This window comes from Aedes aegypti, chromosome 3 (assembly GCF_002204515.2).
Source record: "Aedes aegypti strain LVP_AGWG chromosome 3, AaegL5.0 Primary Assembly, whole genome shotgun sequence".
Classification (NCBI taxonomy): domain Eukaryota; kingdom Metazoa; phylum Arthropoda; class Insecta; order Diptera; family Culicidae; genus Aedes; species Aedes aegypti.
In genome coordinates, this window is record NC_035109.1 from 101422389 (window position 1) to 101447276 (window position 24888).

At 35.5% G+C, this 24888-nt stretch overlaps 8 non-coding genes across 8 annotated transcripts; all 8 read right to left on the bottom strand.

The window, feature by feature from the left end:
- Positions 1-1847: 1847 nt before the first annotated feature.
- On the bottom strand, positions 1848-1919 carry Trnad-guc. The gene has a single exon. It is a non-coding gene; the product is annotated as a tRNA-Asp (tRNA).
- Positions 1920-2046: 127 nt separating this feature from the next.
- On the bottom strand, positions 2047-2117 carry Trnag-gcc. Its single transcript has one exon. It is a non-coding gene; the product is annotated as a tRNA-Gly (tRNA).
- Positions 2118-12640: 10523 nt separating this feature from the next.
- Trnad-guc lies at positions 12641-12712 on the bottom strand. Its single transcript has one exon. It is a non-coding gene; the product is annotated as a tRNA-Asp (tRNA).
- A 135-nt stretch (positions 12713-12847) lies between these two features.
- Positions 12848-12918, bottom strand: Trnag-gcc. Its single transcript has one exon. It is a non-coding gene; the product is annotated as a tRNA-Gly (tRNA).
- Positions 12919-15566: 2648 nt separating this feature from the next.
- On the bottom strand, positions 15567-15638 carry Trnad-guc. Its single transcript has one exon. It is a non-coding gene; the product is annotated as a tRNA-Asp (tRNA).
- Positions 15639-20207: 4569 nt separating this feature from the next.
- On the bottom strand, positions 20208-20278 carry Trnag-gcc. The gene has a single exon. It is a non-coding gene; the product is annotated as a tRNA-Gly (tRNA).
- Positions 20279-21462: 1184 nt separating this feature from the next.
- Trnad-guc lies at positions 21463-21534 on the bottom strand. Its single transcript has one exon. It is a non-coding gene; the product is annotated as a tRNA-Asp (tRNA).
- Positions 21535-23336: 1802 nt separating this feature from the next.
- On the bottom strand, positions 23337-23407 carry Trnag-gcc. The gene has a single exon. It is a non-coding gene; the product is annotated as a tRNA-Gly (tRNA).
- Between the last annotated feature and the right edge of the window lie 1481 nt (positions 23408-24888).

Sequence of the window (24888 nt, forward strand, 5' to 3'; positions counted from 1 at the left end):
TAGTGCCTCTCCGCTGATAACACTCCCAGGGTGATGCAAATCGGAGTCATCCCGGTGATCACAAATACCGCCTCCGACGATATTGTTCTGTATGCGCTTGCTACTCTCATAGCCATGATCCGGAACGTGCTGTTGAGCTTATCCCGATTGCGCTTGGTTTGCAGTGCTGCACCCCAGGCCGGAACTCCGTATCGCAGTATCGACGATAATACGCTAGCCAGAAGACGCCTCCTACTGCTTCTCGGACCATGAGCGTTCGGCATGATCCTTGTGAGTGCGTTGGTCGCCCTTGCCGCCTTCTCACATGCATAGTCGACGTGGCTGTTGAAATTTAGCCGATCGTCTATCATCACGCCCAGGTGTCTGACTGACTGACTGACTGACTGACTGACTGACTGACTGACTGACTGACTGACTGACTGACTGACTGACTGACTGACTGACTGACTGACTGACTGACTGACTGACTGACTGACTGACTAATTGTCTCGGATTTTTTTTTAACCAAAAATGTACCCCATTAAATCTTGATTACTTTTTCAAATCGACGTAAGTAAGTTTCATACGGGATTGAGAAAATTAAATGAGAAGAACCACAACCTTTTTACAAAAATTGTTTTAAAATGAATCCCCTTTTTAACATTTTTTAACGTGTATATCGCTTGAATTTTGCATGCAATCAGCTCGCGTTAAAAAACTAGGTGGTTACTATCATTTCCCACAAAAAAATGATAAGCCGTTTCAATCAGTTACTTACGACGTTTTTGTACCAGTGTAAAATCGACTCAAGTAGTGTTTTGTTTTGATTCGTGGTTAAGTCACTTTATCTTTCATACAACGGAGTGACGAAAGTAGCGGTTAGGATGCGAAAGTGGAGAATCTTACTTTCGTCGTTTTGTAAATCCGGAAATTAAACGTTCTAAAAGTGAAAAATCGAGTTGGTTTAGAGCGGAACGTGTAGAATTTCGTCTGCGAAACACGTAGGATTGATAAAGTAAGTTTGTTAACTTTTCTGACTTGAGTCTGTTTGAATAAGTCTTCGAGAAATGATTTTATGGGAGATATATTCTCGCGCAACGTTTCTTAAGGACCTATCTAACATTGAGAGGCTCTCTTTGTTTACTTTCTCTTTAATCAATAACTGAGCCACATTAACATCTTCTGTTGCTTTTTTGTGTGAAACGCTAATCAAGGAAATTGTCTTTCGATCTATAATGAAAAATTTCCCAGAAGCTTTAGTATTCTACTGTTAAAATCGAAAGAAAGCGAGAGAGAAGAGAATCTCTCATTTGTACATAGGTCCTTTGGTAAAGTTAAGCGAGACATATTGTTGCATAAGATTACCTACAGGAGTTTTTTTTTTCTTATTAAATTATATCGGTATAAATTGACTATATTATTTCCTTCGTTTCCTCAGTGTTCAGGTCCGACCCTTATCCCACCAAAGACAAACCTCCTAGCAACACCCCGCAGCCTTGCGAACAGGCGCCACTCGGCTGGGAAAACCGACCCACTTGTTCCGATGGGCCAGCCAAACCGGGCGAGTGGCGCTTGAGGTCTTCAATTCGAGTGAGTGTGCGCTTCAACAGCAAGCCAAGTGGATTCGTTTCAAAACTGTATGCCACGCACTCGAGACGTTTAGACAACTGTTGTTTTCGTTCGATCGTCGGTCGAGACGAGATGCGCCACTCTCTATATCTCACTTGGCCAGCGTCCATTTGATGGTGCTAAAATGTGTAAATTTTGGAAACAAAAATACAAACAGGCGCCACCATAGGTATGCTCTTTGAGAATCGACTTAACATCAATTCAAAACTCGATTGGTACGATCAAAAAATGTTACACCTCTCCCCGACGGGGAATTGAACCCCGGTCTCCCGCGTGACAGGCGGGGATACTGACCACTATACTATCGAGGACTTGCGGAATAGTGTAAAAATGTCATTCTTAAGCAATTATCCAAGCATCAAGATTAAAAATTTTAAATTATAACGAACTAGGTATTACTCACTCAAATTGAATCTACTTTATCCATAAAATATTTGATGCATCGGCCGGGAATCGAACCCGGGCCGCCCGCGTGGCAGGCGAGCATTCTACCACTGAACCACCGATGCTTGAATTCTCTGTTAAAATCACCACATTAAAAATCAGTTTTTCTAACACAAAGCTACGATCGCTTCCCTGCTAGATGACGATCATTAGAACATGCTTCACCACATCCAAACGTAGACCATGTTGAATTCAATTTTGCCTCTTTCTACACATCCCTTCACATTTGTACTCTTATCAAAAATAGAACAAAATTAACAAACACCACACACTCCGAAGCAACACCACACAGCCATAGAGATAGACCGTGAAGTGAGCAAACCGGCAAAAATGTAAATCCCGGCTCTTCTCTATTCCCTACAGCTCACTAACCCAACTGTGTAGGGCAGTGGTGCTTAACATGCGGCTTGCGGACCGCCTGTGGTCCTCTTGGATCGTCATCATGGGTAACAAAATATTTCGTAATTATTTTTCCGTTCACATCAACAATACTCATAGATTGTTTTGGATATACAGTCAACTCTCTCTTACTCGATATTGAAGGGACCATTGAGTTAGGGAGGTATCAAGATACAGAACAAATATTTTTCAAATTTGAAATTTTCGTAAATTTTGCAAGTTGCATTTAAAATAGTTATTTTTACATGAAAAACAGTAGAATTTTGACACATTCACCTATTTCACACCTTTTGAACTTTCAACAAAAATTTTACAATTTTATCACTCTGTAACAAGTTAAAATCCTTAATTTTAATATAAGCATAACCACAACAATAAATTTTATGGAATTTATTAAATTTGGAGGATATTTGAAACCTTTATATGAAAATATCGAGTTAGACAGCGCATGGGAAAATCAAACAGAACGCATCGAGTTAGGGAACATCGGAGTTAGAGAGGTATCGACCTTCAGAGGGATCAAAGAATGCTAAATTGAAGGGACCACCCAAGAAACCAATAGCCCGCTAATTCGCCTTCTGTGCCAATATAGGGCTATTATACAGCTGACATGCTCTATATAAGCCGTTTAATAGCCCTATAAGGCCAAAAAGGCGAATTAGCGGGCTAATGGTTACTTGGGCACGCATTCCAGCGAGTTAGGGGAAACATTGAGACGCAGAATATCGAGTGAGAGAGATTTGACTATATAGTTGTACTGACTTTTTGTACATAACTGTACGAATAATTGTTACTTTTCGTCATTTTTGAGTTTTTTGTGGTCAAGTAGTCTATTTTATCCTATATTATAAGAAAACAATTTCAAAAAACATACTTTGTTCGAAGGCCCTATGAAAAACATACCAAGTCAATCTGTCCCACTGTTCTGAATTTCTACGCATAACTGGCTCGCTACTAAATTTCTACGCATATCTGTCCCACTATGTGTTTCTCTGCATCAGTCTCAAATAAAGTGCTAAATTTAGAGGTTTATTATGCTGTGTAAAATTGTTCTAATATCCTCTTTTTACTATGGTTTCACATCCTATGTAGAACAATACCTATTTCACACTATAAAAAACACTACGGTACTGTTCAGGAGATAGGCAAAATGTTTGAGATAGGCAAAATTTTGCCTAATTTTAAATGGTTATAAATTATAAGGTTATGAAAAATGATGATATGGGGTCGTCCATATATGACGTAGCATTTTAGGGGGGTCTTCACGGATTCGTGACGATGTGAGACGAGGGGGAGGGAGGGGTCCCAACTAGGGGACGTAGCATTTTGAATAATTTTGGTAAAAAAAGTAGCACTGACAAAGCTGACAAACAGTTTTTTTCTATCAATCTTCTTTGCCTGACTTATCAGACTTGGGTTATGAAGTGATGATATAACTTCGAAACAGGTTGAAATTTCAAATTTTATCAAAATTGTCCTATCGTTCAGATTTATAAATCACTCGGTAATTCAATTCAAAAGAGCATTTTTATTATACTACTTCGCGACTAAAAATAGATGAACCAACGTGCAAAGTTCGATTTTTGACCAACTTCGCTGCGTCGCGAGTCACTTCGCTATAGTGCGCATCTATGCCCTCCGCCGTGTGCATTATGCGCACTATTGAGAATCGAGTTGCGACGCGGCGAAGCAGGTCAAAAATCAAACTTCGCACCTTGGTTAACCCATTTTCTAACGCGAAGTAGTATATTTCATTGTTTCGTTATGAGTTGAGTAAGAATATTTCAGTATGGGGAACGATGATGAATTTTGGCTGAACCATTAATAATGGTGGTTGCATAAAAATCGCTAATTTTTGAAACATGGCAAATATCACAATTGTTATTTTTTCTCTATCTGCCCACTGTTTCCTGAATTCATTTGAATTTAGAGAATATTGACGAAGATCCATTCCAAATTAAATTATTTTGTTGATCATGTTCACTGATATCTATTTCTCAACCACGACCAATTTAAAAATGCCTATTACAAAATTTCTGTTCAATATATTATGAAAATTCATGAGCCATAACTGAGTGCTGTTAGCTTTTTCAAGATTTTCAACTTTTTTTCTTCTACATTTTCAGCTGTAAATTTTTTAAGTTTTAACAACAGCAAATGTACCGTAATCCGGGGGCAAATTGATCACTTTTTCACAATTTTTTGTCATATTATCCTTTACAATTCAAATATTGCCAAAATGTTTTCGGTAAAATCAGTACTTCATTGATTTCTATCAGTTTATTTAATCGATTTTTTATTGAATTAAATTTAACATTTCATAAAATAAGTTTTAGTATAAAAATTGAAAATGACACATTGGGGTGAAATTGATCACTACAGAATAAAGCATATTTTAGAAAGTGAAATTTCCCTATCTTCTAAATTTGAGTCTCCTGAATCTGAAAATGGTGTCAAAATTCTTACAACTTATGTATATCATCATTTCATTGCAAAATTAAACTTTGAAAATCTGCCTAATACGCCTAAATGTATGCAATTTTCCTTGAAATAAGTACGTTATTCAATAATAAACGGTTTATGAGCATAAAAACTATTCTTGTAATGCTTTACGATTTCAAAAATGAGTTCAGCAATTCACACTAAAGCTTACACGACATTTTTGATACTGAAAGTTTGCATGCAGGCTTAGCATCAGCGGATTGTTTAGTATCGACATTTCCAACATTATTATTAACACCTTCAAAAACTGTGAATATTTCTATGCAAAACTGACCCTAATAAAAATGAAATAGTTTAAAATCATCATTATACATCTATAAACTAGAAAACGTTAAATGACTGTGATGCCAACGTAGTTTTAAGCATCCATGAAAGGAAATGCTTTTTGGTACCGACCTGGTCATATTCACCCCAGTGATCAATTTGCCCCCGGATTACGGTATTAATAATCAAATTACTGGAAAACCAAATTATGTCACTTAAACAGGAAATATGCTTCTTTAAACTATTTTCCAAAGGATTTTTAAACCTTACGGTATGTATATCAAACTATCATTCGTCAGATTATCCTGATGTTTTAGAGTTCAATATCAATTATTCTCTATATTTGTGTAGAAATTTCCGGATTTTAATGTTTCATTTTTGCCCAATCCAGAAAAAAAAGAAATTAAAAATAAAGGGGGGGGGGGTGCTTGATATGCTACGTATTTTCCAAGGGGGGTGACTTAATGCTACGAGGGGGGAGGGGATGTAAGAAATAAGTGAAAAAAAGGCTACGTCATTTATGGACGGCCCCTATCGGGTGCATCCGGAACCAGTCGACGGAAAATCCAGTTTAATTAACTTGCTTGACCATGCATATTGGCCACCAGAAACCGGAGATGTTCCGGATTTTCCGAGGTCATGTCCAAGCGGCATTATTCTGTCGTTTGTATTTTTGCATGGCGTGATATAGTATGAATGTTTACAATTTTCCTAGAAACTGGAACTAATAGGAAATTGAATGTCAGCGTTAAAATTCGTTGGAAATCTTCAGATATATAATAATTCCGTAAAACTGGATCCGGAAAATATGGTCAGTCATGTTTGTATTTTGTTAGGTTGCAGGCGCCCTGGGAGAAGTGGCCAATCATGAACATGTTCGGCAACCGGTGGTTCTGGAAATGCTTCGGGAATCATGCCATTCAAAAATCTTGAAGTTTGATGGCCATATTGATATGATTCTGAACATGTTCCTTATTGGCCACTTCCCCCAGAACAGAATCATTTTGAAGTTTAATGCATACTTTGATATAGCTCTGGATAATATTTACGTGATTGAACATATTTTTCGGAACTAGTTTTGGTCATATTTCTGAAGATTTCCAACGAATCTTAATGCAACACACTGCACTAAAATAGAAGCTTCAGAAAAAATGCCAATTGGACAAGACCTCGGAAAATCCGGAACATCTCCGGTGTCCAGTGGACAATATGCAAGGCCAAGCAAGTTCCTGAAAATGGACCAAATTTGCCGTCGACTGCTGCCGAATGCATACAATTCCATCAATTTTTCATATCGTTATCAGCATTTGCATTTAAATAATTTTGGCCTATCTCAATCATTTTGTCTATCCCCTGTAATAACCCTCATACGGCTCCACTTTGCCAAATGTCACATGAGGCTTCGTACGGACCCTCAACATAGGCTTTACAATACACATCTTCCACTTTCGGTATAAAATTCACTTCCAAGCCACCATCAAGAGCAGTGTGCTTGGTCAAAATCGGTCTGCTACAGTTAGTGCGTAAAAATTCCCCAAAAATTCCGTATTTCTAGGCATAACCGTCCCACTTTTAATTTCATAGCAAAATTCATATTTTTTAGCTAAAACTAACTCTTGACTCCAAAGAACAACCATTTGCTCTTATTATTGTGAAGAAATTTTCCAAATTTATCATAACCTCTATAAATTCGAAGCATAAATGTGCCGAAATCTTTAATCGCGTTTTTTCGGCTTCATATTTTGAAACATGGGACAATTGTGCGTATAACGGCAGTGTAGCTCACAGTAGTCAACAACTATATTGTAAACTGCATTTACCATCTTCAATCAACAATCAAAATATATTTCAAAATTTAAAAAAATATATTTATTATTGAAAATACAATATTTTGTAATTTTTACTCAACATTTTTCTGCTTACCCGACACATCGGATTGGATTCAATACTGATTTATCGACCTAAAAAATATTCGCAAAAGTAAAAACAGCGCATGAACAAACATCTATTTAATACGTGGTCTTATGCGTCATAGCCGGTCATTTTATCACCTACACTATCTTGAAGACAAAATATAGAGTCCATAGTCATTTTTCCTGGCTAAGATTTATATTTTTTTATTGTTTTGGGGATTACTATAAATTTTGTAACTTGACATTTAATGATTATAGTTGTTAACAACTATATTTCTGATTGATCTTACAAACGTCAAACTGTCATTTTTTTAATAGTGAACCGATTTGGGCGATTTTTTCACATGTTGGTGAATTTCCGTAAGTTTCTTCTTATTTGAGAAAAGATTTTTTCCAATTACCTTTAAAAATAGTGTTCTAGAGTATTTTTTGTGAAAATAATACGTTGTCTGTGTCGTGGGGTCATGTTGATCCCAAATTCAAGTCGCTGTAACTTCGCGAAACATGGATGAAGGTCTTAATGATTGAGATTCGATTATTAAAACTTGAAAAGTTTGGAAAGAACTATGAGTTTAACTATATTTACGTACAATTTTCCAAATTGATGTAAAACTTTCATTTCAAACATTAAATTTGAACTAAACTCCTGATTCCTGGATTCCTGAAAAATACAAAGCACTTTTTTAAAAATTGAATTTATTTTTTGTAAAGATAATTTTCCTCGAATTTGTTGAATAGAGATCTGTTATTTGCATTGTGCAATGAATGCAAAGAGTGTGCAAGCAACAAATAGCGTATATTTTTGTAGATTTTTTGGTTGATAGAATCTGTGGATTAGATTTTTTTTAGTACAGCTACCAGTTTAACGGACATCTTTCGGTTATAGTGATCTTTCTCTCAAGAAATTTAGAAATTTTGCAAGCACGACACAAATTTGAGCTGAACGATTATTTATGAATATTGATGTAATGTTAATTTGAATACAGCAATTGTTCCATCAATCAATTGTTATCATTTTTTTTTAAATATTCAATTTTAAAGCTTTTTCTTAGTTATATTCTATGAACAAAATTTAATGTGAATTTTATTAAGGGTTATATTGGGTTAATGTGCCTCTCACAAAGCACATTTATTATTTAACAAAGCTTCAGAGTTCAAATGAATGCAGAAGAACAGCATTTTCATGACCACTCGTATTTGAAATAATGTTTTATGTTTTTCTTGCTGTCAAAACAGTGCAATGAGTATATGTCACGAATTCGTATTTAAAACAGGTCTTAAGAACTTGATAATCTGATTCTGATTAGTTGTCGTTCAAAATAAACACTCTTCAAAATGTTAAACTTGATATGTTTAAGTATTCTCAAATAATATAGCTTTGTTTTTCAAGAGAAAGTAGAATTTCCATTGAAATTTCAGACTTAAGATATTTGCAGCTGAATACCATGTGAGACAAGTTGTATGCCGCTTTCATGCAACTTATTGGGTTTGGTGCACAAGATCAAACCATATAAGGAATTCATAAATTTAAAAAAAATATATCATAAATTGTTTAAAAACTAAAGTTAAAATGCTAAAATCTTTCATCCGAGGAAACATTGATCAGCTTTTGATTAAAAAAAAAAATGTATTTCTTAAAGTAAATATTGCAAGACAATATTTTTCAAAAAAGCTCTGATTTCAAAAATATTTACTACATAGAGTATGTTACATTTTAAAGCTCGGAAACACGTTAAAAATGCTCTGAATTATATTGATATTTTGTAACTCTTTGGTTTTCTGTTTCAAATATTTTTATTTTATATTTTTGAACATGTACTGGTATCTTAGTTATCGATAGCAGATGATTATTTGCATGTTGATTCATTTTAAATAGATCTCTATTTTTTATTCGAAGGTCAGCTTTCTGTTTTGGGATAACTTCGATAATGGGTAAACTCATGGAAATCCACAACTAAACTACTGTTTGACGTCATTGAAGTTGATACTGAATAGGAGAATGTTTATGAAGAACACAGAATGTATATAATACAATAAAGTACAGAATGTATTGTAATATAACCTCCAAAAGTGTTTTAAGTTAAATCAAACATGTGAAATGTTTTTATTAGTTTTATTGAGTTTGTATAGAATTAAGTTATATCAAGGATAATACTTTATTCCCGTATTTTCACTGAAATCAACATAAATCAATCGATTTTTGATTAAAAATATAACTGAACTAAAAATGTACAAAAGGCGATGCATACATCTGCGCGTTTAACATTTTATGTAAATTTCTTACTTTGTTACAAAAATGGCCCCAGTTTGTAAAAATGGTTTTCGCTTTGGACCAAAATTTTGGACCAAATTTAAGCTTTATTATAGCTAATCTGTCAAGGATAAGTGACGAACTGTTTTACACTTCATCAGTACAGTAATCATGAAACACAGATTGTTTGTAAGCATTTCAAAAATGATAAATTCTCTTCGATTTTTAATATACCAACAAAAGGACGTAAATACTATCGATTCAAATGAAAATAGCTCTTGACATAAAGTGTCAAACAAATAATAATCATTTCTTAACTGATTAACAGAAATTATGTTATTTCGTTTAGTATGTTGTGGGTCCAGCGCTATCGAATGCGGGTTACCATTATTGAAGATATTCCAATTTCAATTCCCTAAGGAAATTCTGCATTCTTCACAATAAATTCATTTATGTTTCTGGATTAAAAACACTTTTGACGACGGAATCGTCTTTAACGCTGCCATTATTACAAAAAAAAAACAAGATTTTTCTCGCTTACATCATTTGCAGAACTCATGTGAGACGTGAATCTTGTATTTAGTATATTTCAACGATAAATGATGATTCGAACATGTTACTAGGAGAGACATTCCGGACAATTTTACCACGATGATCAATGTAGCCCCGGATTACGGTACCAAGAGTTCAATCACGAATTTCATTTGGTAGGTTCGGGATATCGTGATTTCTTAGTCATTGCTCCGAAAGCGTTACTATACAAAGGTGCCCGAGGAACAGACAAGAACTGTAATCTTGGCTTTAAGATAACGTTCATAGAAACGAGATGCATTGGATCACGCTTGCGTGAGCTAAATTACGGAATGAAAGAAGAGTTGTGTTCTGTTTTACATGACTTTTTGTTGACATATATCAGAACGGATTTATTACGTGTAAGCTTCATGTCTTCTTAACTCAAAAACTGCCACTAGAAGGTGCTGGTGAGCATCAACTATTTCACACTTACAGTATTGGACAAAACATTTAGAACTTTTTCGATATTCCATACAAAATGGTTAACTTTGGTAAGCTAGATCTTAGTTATTTATGGACCGATTCGAATGAAGCAAATGAATACCAAAGGTTACTAGAACCCAAAATACAAAATTCAATGTTCCCCAACTGAGAAGCAACAAACATTTTTGTCGACAATACCTACAACGAAGTTATCAGCATTTCGATACACAAGGTTTTGAAATATGCAGCTCACTAGTTCCTCTTAGCTGCAAGAAATCGAACTAATCAGACATGTACCGCAAATATCAAACAACTTTACCGAAAAGATCAATCTTTAATCAAGTTTTTAATTTTCAAAGCACCACTACCTCTTTTTTTCATTTTTTTTATATCTAGGCATTCTGTTTTAGAAAATACTATTATTCTAGTTTTGTAAAACTAAATTAGGCATTTATTACTATTTTGTTAACAACTTATTACATTTCATTTGCCGTAGCAGTTCAGAGTTTTTACAGGTGAGTTGATTTCATCTGTTTATAAGGGAAAAACAACGCTTTCAATTAATCAAACCTCAACTTAGATATATAACGCATTTATCGTGGCAATAGAACATTGCAACGATTTTTGTTTGAAATTATTAATTATTTTGTTCGTCATTTGTTCCAATGTTTCAACATGGGATATTCTGTGTTACTCATTAGTACTATTCCAGGGAGGGAGCTTCAGAATCAATTTCAAATTTTTATTTTGAATCTTCCGCAGACCTTTGTTTCCTGGTATTACAACAGCTAGTCCATATTGTTACAGCATACACCATGGTAGGCCTGAAAATTCGTTTGAATCAAAAGCTTGTTCTAAAGTTTCGATTGTTGATAAGAGAATACAGACATTTTATATATTAATTACATTTGCCTTGACTGCCCTCAATATGATTTTTGAAAGTTGATTTCTTACCTAGCATGAGCCCTGGATACTTAACTTCATCTGACCCCTCTCATCATTATAACAGGTCTACTTGAAATATTCAAATAAAGAGCTTTCAGTTTATGTGGGAATATTATAAGTTGAGTTTTTGAAGCATTATGAGAAATCTTCCATTTTTACAAGTATGAAGAAAATATATCCAAACTTCGTCCTTTGCCGGATATGCCTGTGTCATCCGCAAACAAAGATTTTTGATTTTCAGATGTGAAAATATAGTATAATATTTGTCCCAAAATGCTGCCTTGAGAAACACCAGCTCTTACAAAAAGACTTTCAGACTTGGAATTCGAGTACGATTTGACAGATTTTTTGAACAATGTATGTTGAAAAATGGAAGTTTTTCAAATTTACAATCACAATTTTACAATCTTCATACCAAGCACTGAAACTATGTAGCAACAATTTATACGTCACCTGCTTTGTAATACTTCTCCAATATATTAAGCAATAATTTTGATGTATAATAGCTCTGAAAAAATAAATCCTGTGCTTGACCCGCACAATTCTCCAGCTTGAGCACCACTGGTATAGGGTGTAGGAAGATGTGTGAACAGAACGAAGAGGCAAAAGCAAAAAAAAAAATTAACTTCATCCACACAATAACAACACAACGACGCTAAATTAAACCGAGAGATAAGATTTCTGGATGGCAAGCATGGCTTAGCAAAGGTACCTACTCGAAACCATACAGTCGATCTGCTGCTGCCGGTCAGTCGTTCGTTAGCTCTCTTGTGGGAATGAATATGGGGAAATGCGCGCCAAACTTTGTCGAAGCCATGCTCATACTTCCACTGGACGAGGAATTGTTGAGCTGCGACATTAGTCGCATGGTCGTTCATTAGAATTCCACAGAAAAGCGGGTATCGATTTGGAGAAACTGATGAATTATGGATGCGGTCAAACCGTTTCGTGTGTTTGGTTTTTTTTCACAAGCCACTTATAGGATTAGAAAAAGTGGGACTTCGAACTTTGTGGGGTGGAATCAAATGGGAATTGTCCTATGTTTGACTTTCACTTCATTTCAGTTTTGATCCCACTTCTATTTCCGGATTTGCTGTGCACTTAATTTTACTTGTCGTTTTATTTGTTGAGTTATGTTGTTATCTTGTTTACTTCTTTCTTCCGTTAGACTTACTATGTACATATTACATCACTAAACTTTTAAATTATTACGCATTTCTGTTTACTTAGTACATAGATTATTGAAACTAAGTTTCTTCATTCATTATGAGAGCATCAATAATATATTTATATAATTATTGCTCAAAAAATATTGTAACTCCCCGACGGGGAATTGAACCCCGGTCTCCCGCGTGACAGGCGGGGATACTGACCACTATACTATCGAGGACGCGTAACGAATTGTACTTCACAGCTGTACTTGAACAGTTAAGTTTCAATTGAGGGAGAGTAAAATAAATCAAGCGTAGTGGAACCGATTAAATCCCATAGGTTTGGATCTGCTTTACCGACCAAAATATTAGGTTGCATCGGCCGGGAATCGAACCCGGGCCGCCCGCGTGGCAGGCGAGCATTCTACCACTGAACCACCGATGCTCTTATTTTACTGAAAAATATTTATATACAAATGTTGTATAAAAAAACGACATAAATTTAATAAAATCTTTGATTGATCGATAATGTAATAATTTTGTTGGCAGTGTTATCAGCTTCGCAAAAGATGTAAATTACATAGAAAATTTGGTAGCTCTTATTAACATCCCTTGCTGTGGATCTGAGAGCTTAGAAGGTTTCTGCTTACTGCTGAAATATTGAACCTTAGGGGCTCTCCATTATATAAAAATAAAAATAAATTGTATGACGCGTAAGATATTTCAGGCCCCCCCTGCCCCCTACCCCCATAAACCCTTGCGAAATTAATGGACGACCCCTTATTTGATACAATATTAGCAGGGCAGCTAGCCAATAGAATATGTTTATACCTTACACGAAAAAAATAATAACAATATTCCGCTCATTCATTTTTTACAGTAATGCAAGTTTTAGATTCAATACATTTAGCTCTAATTAGTTATATTTCAGCAGTGCTACAAGCTACAATAAGAAAGTTGTATCGACCAGCAGTGTTGCCAACTATTATTATTATTAACTTTATTTATGAGACTTTCAGCCCGTGGCTGGTTCGTCTCGGGTGTTGCCAACTACAAAAAATGTTCAAATTATAGTTGGTTCAACAAGATAAGGATGTCAGGATGCCCCTAACAGTTTGAACAATTCTCGAAAACTTATTCAAACAGACTCAAGTTAAAAAAGTATACAAACTTACTTTATCAATTCTACGTGTTTCGCAGACGAAATTCTACACATTTTGCTCTGAACCAACTCGATTTTTCACTTTTAGAACGTTTAATTTCCGCATTTGCAAAACGACGATAGTAAGATTTTCAACTTTCGCAACCTAAACACTACTTCCGCCGCTCCGCTGTATGAAGAGACAAAGTGACTTAACCACGAATCAAAACACTACTTGAGCCGATTTTACACCCCGGTCAACCAGTCAGTGATTTTCGATAGCGATCGATATAGATTCGTTTTGAACCGTTAGCGATCGCCATCGTTGGTCAAAGATCTATAAAGAATTATAGGGGAACTGTGGGTAAAATGAACAGGGGGGGGGGGGGGTAAAATGAACAGGTTTGTGTTTTACGGTAATTATGCTATAAATCTATGTGAAATATAGCACCATCCTTAATCCTCAGACTAAGGAACTATTTCGACAACTCTAGAGCGATCTAGAACTGTCAAACGCTGGAAAAGTGAACAAAAACAAAGTACGCCTCTCCGTTTTCTCATATGATGTAAATTTTCACTCGTGAAACTTAAGGTTTTTATAACTAAAACCATCCAAACTGTATTGAATTGCGTTGCACACTATATCTTTAAAGTATTTATGATAAGTAGATGGAAATTGAAAGTATTTTTTATCTTCTAAATTCTTAGAACAAATGATTTGAATATGTTGATTTTTTGGGGGTAAAATGCACCACTCGAGATGGGGGTAATATGAACACCATGGCAGGGCGAATGCTTCCGGATTTTATTTCAGATGCCGAGAGTTATCCGGAGAAAATACAAAGACAAACATGGACAGCCATCAAAATGGTCGAGGCTAAACGTTCCATCGATCCGGAATGTCTGCAAGATATGCATTGATCATGTACTAGATGCCGAGAATCATGCCGCAACCTGTTCAATTTGAATGGTGTTCATTTTACCCCCAGCATGTGTTCATTTTACCCCCAGTGTATGTTCATATTACCCCCATTATATGTTCATTTTACCCCCAAATATATGTTCATATTACCCCCGTTACATGTTCATTTTACCCACATGTTTGAAACATTGACTCTGTGGAAATTTTTTTTTCAAAAGTATAATAATGTTGATAAAATTCTATTTCCATCACGATATTTCAACTTGTTACATTGCATAAACATCCTTCTTCAGTTCTGAGCAATTGAAAAAGAATCTGACAGCTTCATAAGCAAGAAAACATGAAAATTGCTTAGGGTGTTCATTTTACCCCCAGTTCCCCTAAAGACTGGTTGGTCGGGACTGGTACAAAAACGTCGAAAGTAACTGAATGAAACGGCTTATAATTTTGTCATATTTTTGGTTTGTGAAAAATAATAGCAACTACCTAGTTTTTGAACGCGAGCTCATTATAATTTTGCATAAGCAATGTACACGGTGAAAAAATGTTAAAAAGGTGATTCATTTTATAACAGTTTTAGAAGACAGGTTGTGATTCTTCTGAATTAATTTTCTCAAAACCGTATGGAAGCTACTTACGTCGATTTGAAAAAGGAATTGAGAATTACACAATACTCCACTGCACTGTGACGTCACGCATCAATTTTGACAAGTACTGGTCCTGTTGTTTACAGTTTGGACTTTTTTCGCATCATTTTTAATTTCGTGAAAGTTTGCTGCGAGGAGAGGTCAAATCCACTGCAGATACCCACGGATCGTATTATTCTATCTTCCTATCGTGGAAAATCGTCACCATCAGCATGCTGGAGATAGAAATGCGAAAATGAAAAAATGATGGAAAACCGACTAAGTCCGAAACGTAAACAACAGGACCAGCAGCTGTCAAATAAGTGAGGTTAGTGCTCTATGGTTGATGGGATAAATTATTTCTTATGTGGATAAGATTGCTCGGCACAAAAAGATACAGATTCCTCCCCGACGGGGAATTGAACCCCGGTCTCCCGCGTGACAGGCGGGGATACTGACCACTATACTATCGAGGACATTGAAAATGAGGGTGAAATTGTTACAATTATACAAATGAATCATACTTACAGAGGAAAATAATCGAATCAACTATATGGACCAATGCACGAGTTCACTATTTGTCGTTTTAGCGGAGCCGTGTTATTTATGTGACAAGTGAATTCGGCACCGCCCAAACGTCAAATTAGTGAACTCGTGCACTGGTCCAAGGACGTTTGAGCGGTGCCGAATTCACTCGTTTCCATGGGCACGTAAATAGGCTAGGAGAAGTGGATGAACAAGGATGAATCTGTCATTCAAATAAGGTACCGTGGGGTAAGTGGATACAGAAAAATCAATAGTAAACTTCATTGTTATGTACAGTTAACGTGAATAATGTAATTCAAACTTTTTTCTGTGGATAAAAAATGAGGGACTAATATTCTTCAAATCGTCATTTATTTCGATTTTTCTGATAGTTATGTATTGAGTATGAGGGACTTGAAAATTTGCGCCAAATGATCCACTTGCCCCACCATGGTGGGGTAAGTGGATCACCAATAACAAACATCTGTTCTCAAAACAAATGTGGTGTAATTATGTTTAGTACGAATGCTATTACTCTCGTTCTTGTTATTAGTGCTAGTAATATTACATTTTAATATTTTGAAATTAAAAAGTATCTTTATTTAACCAAAATATATGTACAGTGCTGTTCTGAATAATAGCAGCGCATGTCGATTTTCATACAAAATGCTCAACTTTGACATGCTGTAGTTTTGTTCCCTTTCAAGCAATCGAGTTGAAATTTTCTCCACATAACTACAAATATGCCCAATTTTGTAAACACAAAATTTCAAAATTTTCTAAGCCCCTGCCGGAAAGTGAGATACTAGGTGAAATTGTTCGAAAAAATAGCAGTTTTAAAAAATTGAATTTCGGCTTGACATTATAGTATTAAATTGTATATCACTTACCATTGGACCAATCTCCTCCTACTTATCAAACCTACACCTAATGTAACCGAGAATGTTTAAAATATTTGTAGAAGAAAAATTTTAAAATGAAAAACTGCTATTTTTTCGAAAAATTTCACCTAGTGTCTCACTTTTCGGCAGGGACTCAGAAAAAACTGAAATTTTGTAGTTACAAAATTGATCAGATTTGTAGTTCTGTGGAGAAAATTTCAGCTCGATTGCTTGAAAGGGAACAAAACTACAGCATGTCAAAGTTGAGCATTTTGTATGAAAATCGACATGCGCTGCTATTATTCAGAACAGCACTGTATAGGGAAGGTGTACCGGTATTCGCCATGTACCAGTTATTCGCCACCCCAGATTTTATACCGTTTTACTTCATATATGGTTGCCAATTGTTTAGTGTTTGCTAAATTGATTTGAGATGATACGGAAACATTCTTGGAAACCGCAAAATTTTCTCAGAAAATAATAGAAAAAAATCATTTTCCTTAAACTTTTTGCTCCTTTGGACCTATTTTTCGCCACCTGTTCCTAAATTCGCCACCCTCCATAAGAAATCAACGTAAGTGGCGAATTCAGGAACCGAAATTAAAATCGTGGCGAATACTGGTGCAAGTGGTCCAGTATTCGCCACCACCATTTTTAATACAAAAACAAAGTTTCTGATTAGTTTTTATATTTTCCCTGCTGAGCATGGATTGAAAGCTTTCGTTTAATGTCCAGACAGTAACCAAAGGTCTTTTGATTTATAAATAAACAATATTTTTCCTTAGGGTGGCCAAAACTGGTACACTTACCCTATACATATTTTATACATTAGTTCACACTGATCGAACAAAAAAAAATTGGAGCTAGAATAATTTGAAGAAAATTCATCCATTTATACACATAAGTTATATAGAAGTATTGTAGGATTATTCCTAACGATGTTTTATAAAAACACTTGTAGTTATATTATTAGCTACATTTACTTTTGAATAACAAACTGAAATCCTCTTATTCTATTTATGAGTATATTTGTATCATCTGTCTAGAACAATTGATATGGTCAAATAAGGTACGATTATATGCTTTCAAGTGGAAAATTTGTATATTTTGCTCTTCTACAACTTAGTTTAGATAATCCACGAAAAGTTTCGTGTAAATTTTAACATTATTACTCTTTTATACCAGAAAGGTATAATAATTTTTTAGGTGGATTAATTAAAATTTTCTTCGTTCAATTTGACAAATTAAGGCTAGGAATGAATAAAGTTAAGGGAAAACAACATTTCCGGATACTAAAACTTATTACAATTATCGTAAACAGTTTGCCAATAAACAATAATAATACTTGATCCACTTACCCCACCCCATTTAAAAGTAGGGGTAAGTGTACCATGTACAATATATCTGTATTTATTAGACAGTTTCACAAAAATAAAAATTTCTTGGATTCAACCAGTCACCCCCAAGTCCTAGTTGCAATACTTAAACAAACTACCAGACAAATTTTCATCCAATTTGGAGAAGATTAGGAGGTGCCTCAAGTCGAATTTGTGTTTATTGGCTATTTTTTACATTCAAAAAATTCTAACAAGAATTTGGAAAAATGAAAATCAGAATGAATACCACTAGTTGAACGTATTATTAGTACTTTACAACTTTTGAGAACACTGTATGCCGATTAGAGATGGTTTTGACCTCATAAAATTAATTTCTGTTCATTAAAGTACCTGTAAAACATACATTTCTCTACAGTTTTTGTTCTAAGAGATTCTAAACCTCATGCCTAATCATAAAAGTTCAATCGTAGTATCATTCCTTTGTCATTTCTGAACATTATTGTAGTACATCATTTTTGTCTCCTAATTACAGATAAATTGTAAAAAATCGTCGGAAATACGACATTCCTCATTCCCCTGCATTTAGAGCTGCTGCCAAATGGCGCAATTGCTGACATGTTACAAAATTGAACATAGTAGCTTTGCTTTTTCAATGATGGATGATGATTGAAGAAAACATCTAGCAAATGTCATCAACGCAGTCGTGTTTCAAACAACATTCGCATTTGATGCCAAGCAATTACATATGTGATATAGCCCCGAGGTCAAGCTTCTCGACTACTGATCTCGAGGATCAGAGTTTGATTACGGGAGTTCATTTAGAGTGTTCTTTTTTCCAATGGACCAAATGAGTTGAGGCCAACAAATTTCATCACGATTCATTGTTCAAAAGTGCATCTTGTGGCTGAGTCTTAATCAAAAGAACTCACAAAAATCTCGTACTCCTAAGTGAATGAAGAGAAATGCTCAAGTAGTGATTTGCGTCTTTAGTCCTTTTTCTATGCTGCATATAATAAACATTGGTTTCACTCGACAAAAAGAATCATAATTGAACTTCGATTCTCAAGATCGGTAATCGAGAAGCTTGACCTCGGGGCTATATCACATATGTAATTGCTTGGCATCAAATGCGAATGTTGTTTGAAACACGACTGCGTTGATGACATTTGCTAGATGTTTTCTTCAATCATCATCCATCATTGAAAAAGCAAAGCTACTATGTTCAATTTTGTAACATGTCAGCAATTGCGCCATTTGGCAGCAGCTCTAAATGCAGGGGAATGAGGAATGTCGTATTTCCGACGATTTTTTACAATTTATCTGTAATTCGGAGACAAAAATGATGTACTACAATAATGTTCAGATATGACAAAGGAATGATACTACGATTGAACTTTTATGAATAGGCATGAGGTTTAGAATCTCGTAGAACAAAAACTGTAGAGAAATGTATGTTTTACAGGTACTTTAATGAACAGAAATCAATTTTATGAGGTCAAAACCATCTCTAATCGGCATACAGTGTTCTCAAAAGTTGTAAAGTACTAATAAAACGTTCAACTAGTGGTATTCATTCTGATTTTCATTTTTCCAAATTCTTGTTAGAATTTTTTGAATGTAAAAAATAGCCAATAAACACAAATTCGACTTGAGGCACCTCCTAATCTTCTCCAAATTGGATGAAAATTTGTCTGGTAGTTTGTTTTAGTATTGCAACTAGGACTTAGGGGTGACTGGGTGAATCCAAGAAATTTTTATTTTTGTGAAACTGTCTAGTATTTATTTATAAAAATCACATATTTTTCATTGTGATTGATTCAATTAGAACTAAAATGCTCACCAAGTGTCGAAAAAACTAAGAGTATTCGACTTTAGGCAGAGATACAGTGGATTTTTGATTAATGGAAAACAATTTTCAAATTAATTAATTTTTGCAGCAAACAAGCTTGGTTGTGTTAGTGTACATGTAGTACCAGTTTTGCAATAGTATCAGTGTGGGCGTAAGAATATAACCTAAAACGAAGCAATGGTGCGAAAACATTCAACATATTCAAGTATTTATGCTTAATATTGACAAATGATCCACTTACCCCACTGATACACTTCCCCCACTGTACCTTACTTGTCAAATTTCATACAAAATCTACTTTTTCTCAGCGATAAGTTCATCCCTCATTCATGCTAGGTGAACCACTTCCCACCCCCCTAGCCTAATAACACGGCACCGCTCACAAACGTCAAACTAGTGAACGCGTGCATTGGTCCATACCACCAAACCTGCATTACCGACAAAAATTCCAGTTGCATCGGCCGGGAATCGAACCCGGGCCGCCCGCGTGGCAGGCGAGCATTCTACCACTGAACCACCGATGCTTATGAGAACCTTCAAAATATGTGGTATTATATTGCACCGTTATTCTCTTTTTTTTTTAAATTTTAGGTTATATTTGTGATCAAAATGACAAAATTTATGAGAAAACATGCAAATTTAATTAGTTTACCAACATACCTTTTTGGAGTTTTACGACAAACTTTTTTTATGCTGGTTTTCTATGTTTTGCGAACAAGGATCCAAAATTTATCCAAAGGCGAAGAAAACATCACATCTATGTCGGTTTATGATCAGCAATGCTTCGCACGTTGCAATAAACTTGATAAATAACAACGGCGAACGAGAGCATTAAGAGAGACAGCGATAATAAAACTTATTTCTCTCGCGTTAATGTCATGTAGAGGCGTGGTAAACATTCGAAAACAATACATTCTTCTCCCTCCAGGTTTGGGACTGTCATCCCCCCGATCTTATCAACGTTTTAGCAGAAAATGATAAACAGACTCCATGATACACTGAGAACAGCGTTGCGGTTGAAAATACTATATCAGAGGGTTAAATTAAATACACAACGCCACTTGATTTGTGCAGACTAAATTCGCATTTATTTAGAATATTTTGTGCATTCAATTTTACCATGGCACCAGTTGTATAGTAAAAATTACTATATCATGGTTAAAAACTTGCAGCAGACCAGAATCGAACCGAGGATCTGGCGATTGTCAAGCGCGAACGCTAGCCGCTCGGCTATCGACGCGGTTGGATTGAGAGGAAACAAAACGCAAATAAAAAGCGTTCATGATAGCTCAATCGTGGTTGGAATAGTAAATTTAAAAACACGTTCATGGTTCTCATTACTGCAACGCTTGTTTCAGTGTATGCAGCAGATTATGATTGTTACAGAGAGCGATAAGCTAAGTGAGAGATGCTCTCAACATGATTAATTTCATTTTAAGAGGGCAGGATCCGTCATTGATTTTGGAATTTTCAAAAGCAGTTTTTTCGTTCATAATCAAGAAAATTTACAGGAAAATGTGTTCACTGTATTCTGTTCCCCTACCGAAACACAGTGAACATATTTTCATCGAATAATTTATAGTTTTGAAAAGAAAAACTGCTTTTCAAGTTTCGATGATAACGATGACGGAGCGTTGATCATTAATGCTTAAAGGGACTAGGAAAATCAACAATTTTTATTTTCTCATTTGATAAAAGAACAACATTCCTCCCCGACGGGGAATTGAACCCCGGTCTCCCGCGTGACAGGCGGGGATACTGACTACTATACTATCGTGGACTTCAGACACTTGAAACCAAATTGTTGTATATAAACCAATAATCCATATACCGTTTTGATTCGAAATCCGGACACCTAAGCACCTAGGCAGCTTCAACTCAATATTTTTCAAGGAATTTCATATTATGGGATGAATTTTTTGGTTGAAGTATGTAAACAGCTGTCTTTTGAAAGCAATATTGAATTAAAAATAACGAGTAATATTATATAAACCACTTAAAAAACACTAAACGTGTGGGATGTCTTGCTTCGAAATCCGGACACTGAATAATGCATGCTTCCAATCCCGGACACTTTTGCTTCGAAATCCGGACACTATGAAATTGTCAATAAATTAGGAGAATTTAATAAATATTTGCGTAAAAAATTTCCAACACAACATAAAGCTATGATGCAAATATAAAAAAAACTATAAAAAATATAAAATAACTACTGTAAAATCCAATTAATCAATTTCAGACAAGAAGGAACAGTCCACTCTTAGATGTGAACCTACTTAGAGCTTAGAGCCTGTATGATAAAGTTAATTTTTATCTAATCAGTTAATGCTCAAGAATGAATGTAATGCGGTTGAAGCTAAACTTTATTATGGTAGAATAAATACTACTTATATGCAGTAAGCATTCAAATTTATGAAAATGTTTGCATCTCCTGTTTTCAATCAAATTAGTAGAACTGAGACGCAAATCGAATTCCAGAAGTTGAAGCTTTATTCTGTTCCCTCCACTGGACGAGGATATACTGCTGAATACCTCTTTTTAAAAGTATTAATTCCTTACCTGTTTCTGCTCAGCATGGATTTGTTTACTTCCTATTTCAAAAAAAAGAATAAAATATTTCCAACACCATCACGAAATGTAGTGCAGGACTAAAACATCCATTTGTGTTGAATTAAACACTTGCTCACTCACAGTCCATCACTTTTCCAAGATTTTTAAAACTTTCAGCCTCTATAAATCACTCATTAACACTCTTATAATGATTTTTTCATCTTCCTTCAACAATCACTATAAATGGAATGTTTGAAGCATGGGGTGTCCGGTTTTCGAAACGGTAGATTTTCATGCTTCAAAACCCGGACACCAGGTATTTTTGACAAATACTGGAAGCTTGTGCAGTTGTTATCACTTTTCACTGTTTACAAACATCACTATAAACAAGAATAATGTTCGGTTTTGCTCAATATCACTCAAGTTAACTTCAATACTCTGAAATGATAAGATTTGTTTTAGGTACAAATCTAAGGCTTCGACCTAACCAGCGGGAAAACTTACGCTCAATATGACACGAGTTTGTTTTTTAAGAGTTTAACAATAATTTTATCAGGTTACTATGATGAGAATTATAACACCATGTAGAACTTAAAGTTAGGCATCGATTCGTATATAATTATTTAAAATAAAAATGCATATGCATGTTAAAATAGCTGAAATTGTACTGAGTGTCCGGCTTTCGAAGCGTCCGGGAATTCGATGCAAAACGGTATACAGAAGAAAATATTAAAATCATTATGAACTAGTGACCCCGGCAAACTTCGTCTTGCCATCAAGAAAAACGCTATTGATCGTTCCATTCAAAATGACAGTTTCGTTCGCGCTCGTTTTTCCAACTTCCCCGGTGAATATCCAGGGATTTTTATACACACAAACACGTCGGAACCCTTGACGAACAAAACGGAGAAAAAATCATTCAAATCCGTTGACCCGTTCGTAAGCCATTTCGTGACATACAAACACCATTCCATTTTTATTTATATAGATAGATAGATGAGCTGAATCTGCATTACCGACAAAAATTCTAGCTGCATCGGCCGGGAATCGAACCCGGGCCGCCCGCGTGGCAGGCGAGCATTCTACCACTGAACCACCGATGCCTATATTAAAATAGTCAATGTCTTCAATTGAATCAGATATGTGCTATGTATTACATCTATGAATTTATGTATCTGATAGTAATTTTTGTGAGACTTATAAGTTCTATCATATTATTTTGATTTTTCACAGTATTGTAGCTTATTGTAAGATTCACTTTATGTTATAAGCAGTAATTTATCAATAATGGCAAAGCTATGAGTTTATTTTACCATTGATGATTATACTGCTCAATGTTCATCCCGGTTAGTGAAAATCTTTTACCAGGTCAACTACAACTATTGATCGAAGATTTATTGTACATACACAGCAAAAAATGAACTGTAATATCCCGTCGCACATCTTTCGCGTGTCACTACGTAATATTACACTCGTTACATACGCATTAGTAACATATATGGAACGACGTGAGGAATTGATGTGCGTTATTTTATCTACCGTTACATTTAACAATTAATACAATGTTAATAAATCTTCGAGCTGTTGATGATGATGATATAAGCTGCCATCTATTGTAGCAAGGTATCCACCGGTAGCAATGGCCTGTTCCAACAAAACAATTTGATCAAGATTGTATGACTATTTGTATTCAATCATACTCATGACTGAAGGGTCAAAAACGAATGGCGGACCCGTAAGCAGAGACACTTACGCGAAACCCGCAAGGGAAAAAGAATCTCCTTCCAAAAGTAAGTTCACACAAACAGTCGTACAATCAAACCCTTGCTTGTCAGAAAGACCCAATAGATGGGAAGAAGAGCCCGCCCTTTTTCCACGAAATGTTGGCAACAGGAAGTTGACAGTTTCACTCTTCCTATCCATCTCGCTTCAATCGGGTGCCCTGATGGCGATAGGGCGGTACGAAAATCGGATCCACTTGCTGGTCTTCTTGAAGCGCACTGCTCGACAATCGAAAAAAAAAGGCCAGAATACTTTGCTTATGCGAAAACTGTACCCGCTTGCTGGGCTTCTCGAAATAAAGATCGAACGGTAAAGTTGCCAAAATCAAACGGGCACTGTATCAAATTTGCAACACTCCAATTGACCACCATTGTACATGCCGAGTTTTCTAATCCTACCATCATCTTACTCATACCCGCCTCTCTTTCCCCCTTCCGAGAGATCACTCTAGTCTGTTAGTGTGGGTAAGCCTCGCAAGCAGCCTCCTGACACCGCCTATGAGCCATTTTACGAAGCAGGTCAAATGACAGGAGAGCTGGGATTTTTCAATCATCGTCGTCAGTTTTTGCGATGATGATGGTTGATGACTGTGCGCATTTCTAGCGTAGCTTTTCATACAGGCGAAAACTTGAATGGAGAAAAAATATTAAAATATTTCTTATCACAAAAATGCGTTTTTATGTGAAATATAGGTGAAAAAGAGGTAGCTGATACAATAACTTGGTGTAATGTTGCAGTAACGGACATTTCTGGATCTCTTTTTTGCCATTTTTTCCATGTCCCCGTTTGGCAAGATGAGGCG